Source organism: Artibeus jamaicensis, unplaced genomic scaffold (assembly GCF_021234435.1).
Source record: "Artibeus jamaicensis isolate MK-2021 breed Jamaican fruit bat unplaced genomic scaffold, CSHL_Jam_final contig_548, whole genome shotgun sequence".
Taxonomy (NCBI): domain Eukaryota; kingdom Metazoa; phylum Chordata; class Mammalia; order Chiroptera; family Phyllostomidae; genus Artibeus; species Artibeus jamaicensis.
The window spans coordinates 2,073,707-2,077,337 of NW_026521883.1; the positions used below are offsets into that span (position 1 = coordinate 2,073,707).

Genomic DNA, 3,631 nt, shown 5'->3' on the forward strand with positions numbered 1-3,631 from the left:
ATTTTTTTCTTCACAGGAGGCATTACAAAACAAGAACAATAGAACCAGTGGAAACAACTTCTTAGGAATAAATTGATTAATTATTATTGATTATTCCCAATGTTGAGTGTTGTACCTTGCATTTGGTAGGTACTCAAGATTTCTGATTAATTGACTGATGGTTCTCCAAATGCTTTGATTAAAAATTTCAAGCTTTGCTTTGAAAGGAGCAGCTACAGTTGCCAAGCAAGGAACTACTGGTAAACCTTTCTTAGAAAAATATGTCCAAAGTAGGAAGGGGTACCATATGTTTCTAGGAAGGAATAGAAAATATAAGGAAGGTAATTTCAGCTCAATTTTAGAAACTATTTAGTGATTAGAATTATCCATTTGTATAGTGGGTGTTCCTGTGAGGTATATGTGTATTAGAAGATGAAATGGTCTTAAAAACACTCACTTTCCCTGAAATATCTTCCTCCTTCTATTGTAGTCTGTGTTGATGTTATTTTTTGTGAATATAATAACACTGATAAAGAAGAGCTGTTTATATAAGCACTGTTATAAAGAATTTTAAAAACTCAGAAAAATTAATCAGACTATTACTTCTTACATGTAAGGCAACTAATGCCCTAATATCTCAAAATTCCTTACAAAAGGAGATCGCTTAATGAGTTGTTGTTCAGGATTTTTTTAAATGCAAATTTCATTCTTCCTCTTTTTGTTTTCATCTGCTTCCATTTTATGCTTAACTGCTTCAGCTGCAAGAGCTCCCACTTTTTAATGCTTTGTCTCTTAATCTTTCCCTTGATGGCAGCCACATCAACTTCAGTGTCAGAGGAAGCTTCCTCAGTTTTCACACCTGGTTTTTCTGTAGGTGGAATCAAAGCTCCATTTCCCCATCTTGTCTCTTACTGAGAGCTTCTGCTCACGTAACCTTCACTGCTGTCATTTCTGCCACTTTCTTTTGACTTGCCTTCAGAAAGTATTCACCACCAGCCAGTTCTTTGTCAATCTGACTTTCTGGCTATGGTGGGGGAATGGTGTATACTCTTTCTTAATACTTCTTTTTTCTTTGGTTCCTTACCTTTACTCACATTTTTGTGTTGAACTGTGGCAAAAATCCCCATCTTGTGATCATAATTCAGAATCTTTTGCCAACTCTTATTTAATCATTGAGGTCTTCTTTAAGCCACAAGAAAGTCCAAATTGCTGTACCCGTGTTTACCTGAACCATAATGTTAACAGTTTGTTAAAGTTTCCAATGCCTGTTCAGTGAAACACTCCTTGCTAATAATTTTATCAGGTCTCTGGCTCTCATGATATAATATGGATCAAAATCTTCTTTGTTTTACAAATAGTCATGCTGCCTTTGATCAGGTCCAGAGTTGCAATAACCCAATGTTTATTCAAGACTTTCTGTACCAGTGGCCAGCACTCTTTTAAGCCTCTCTATAATTTGGGAACAAAGTCGCAAAACTGCCCTCACTTAAGAGTCCCCTGGGATTGTCCTCTTTGGAGATAGCTGGTTCCTTCCAATCATCAGGAATAGTGAGGAGTTCCAGTTATCTGGGTTCTCTGACTTTGGCTTCAGTTACAAAATTCACTTTTTTTAGCCTCTGTGGCTGGCCCTTGTTCAGAAGATGCCATCTTCAAATTGCTTCCTCTGATTTTTTAAAAATTTAATTGATACTATAAGAGGTTGTATCTGTGTAAGTGAACCAGATAATACTAGTGAACTTGAACAAGCCACTCGCCATACACTAACCTCTTGGAATGGCAGGGCAACACCCTGTTCTGGACAAGCATCAAGAAGGTCTGGCCTCATCTTCAGTAAATGTACGGAGTGGGTGATAATAGTTAAAAGATAAGGGAAAAGGGGATCTGGTTATAAGATAAGTTATAAGATAAATGAATACCTTAGCTTGTGACTCAGTCTTGGAAGGGTCAAGAAGTGAGCATTCAACATTTAGCTGCATGCTAAATTAGATACTGGGACCCAGGAAAAGGATTTTTAAAAGATAGTTTGGGGCTTTCCCGTTGAGTGTTCTTCACTACCTCCCCCTGACAGTTTACTCAGGGTTCTCCTGGGTGACCAGCTGGGCTTCTCAGGTGAGAGCCAGTTTTATGGCCTTCTCTGTCTGTCCATCAGATGGCCTTTATGAACCCAGTGGGGGGGGGGCGATCCTAGAGATGTCCTATCTCCAAGACTGAGGGGTGCAGTGTAGGTAGGGAGTGGGAAGAAAAAAGTATACTGAATTGGGTTTTCTATTTATTTTAAAATTTCCATCTGCTTTGAAAGACTAGCTATTAATGGAAACTGATTTAACCAGTCAATTCAGGTTGGGGAGGAAATTTGAAACCCTAGTAACTCCTGAGAGTTGTATCTTTATTAATTGGGATCTGCTTCAAACCATCCAGAGGGGTGGTAGAAGCTTCTCCCCTTGCAGAGCCTTTTATGGAGAGCTGATGTGGCCCATATGAAGGCGGGCAGGTCAACTCTATGTTCTTTTATAATTTGGAGAATTCATGGGGCTTTTTAAGACAAGGTAGAATGAATTAGGTTTTGGAAGTGAGAAAGTTCTGGATCAGAACATTTTCCCATGAGATTCTGCCTATAGAGCCTCTCTTGCTGTGCCCGTTAGAATCTCAGCCCTGCTGCAGGGGGAAGTCAGTGGGGCTTTCACGAAGGGGTCGACTAGAACTCTCACCACTTGGCCTAATTTTTTGCTGCTCAGAAGGAAGCTGTGGAAATGCCTTGGATTTAATCATGGCAAATGATGTGTTTACCTCCGAACATTTTAAGTTAATGAAAAACCTGGAAAATATCAATTTGGTCATAATGTGAAGCCCAGAAAGCAGTAAATAATTCTAGCACCTTCCTGTGTCCATGACACACAAAACTAGCTTTGTTTTATTTTTTCTATCTTAAATCTATTTTCTGTTTTAAATCTCAGTGGGATATGTTTTCAGCTTTGAAAGGCTCATTAAATCACAAATCCTTAAATTAGGTTCTTTTCAATGGGTTTGAAAAACACAAGCACCCATAAGTTCTACTAATTCATACTGCCTTAAATGGTCTGGGTAGACACATTCACATTCAGAGAGAGAAACTTGGCCAATCTACTGAATCACTGCAGGGCAAAAACATTTTAGTTTACCCATGTATACTTGAAGGAATATACCCATATTTGCATTAGTGTCGTAATCCATATTTGTTTTGTAGTCTTCCCTTTGTGATTGGCAGGTTAAGCACTTATTTACATGCTCCGAAAGGTCTGTAAAGAACAATTCATGCTGCTTAGGGGACACTCTTGGGTAGAAGGAAGAAGGGGTTAGGGGTTGGCATGGTCCAGGCGTTGCTTCCTGAGGCTGGGCATTGCAGTGTTGGTACAGAGAGTACATGTGTTTATCCAGCACAAACTTACCAAGTACCTGCCACATGCCACGTCCCATGTTGGACACTGTGGATACCACTGTCTGCTTCATGGCTTTAACAATTTTGTCCTTTGCTTGCGATTGGTAGGGATCCCTTACAAGAGCTGTATGAAGGGAGGTATGAAATCTAGTCATGGCACTGATTGGATTTTAGGACCAGTCCCAGTATGATCCAAAGAAGACAGCCTAATCCCCTCTTATGCGTGGGCTCCCAGGG

General features: G+C 39.6%; 1 pseudogene; it reads right to left on the reverse strand.

Moving 5' to 3' along the window:
• Window positions 1-687: 687 nt before the first annotated feature.
• Window positions 688-1,804, reverse strand: LOC119057014 (KRR1 small subunit processome component homolog; annotated as a pseudogene).
• Window positions 1,805-3,631: the final 1,827 nt, after the last annotated feature.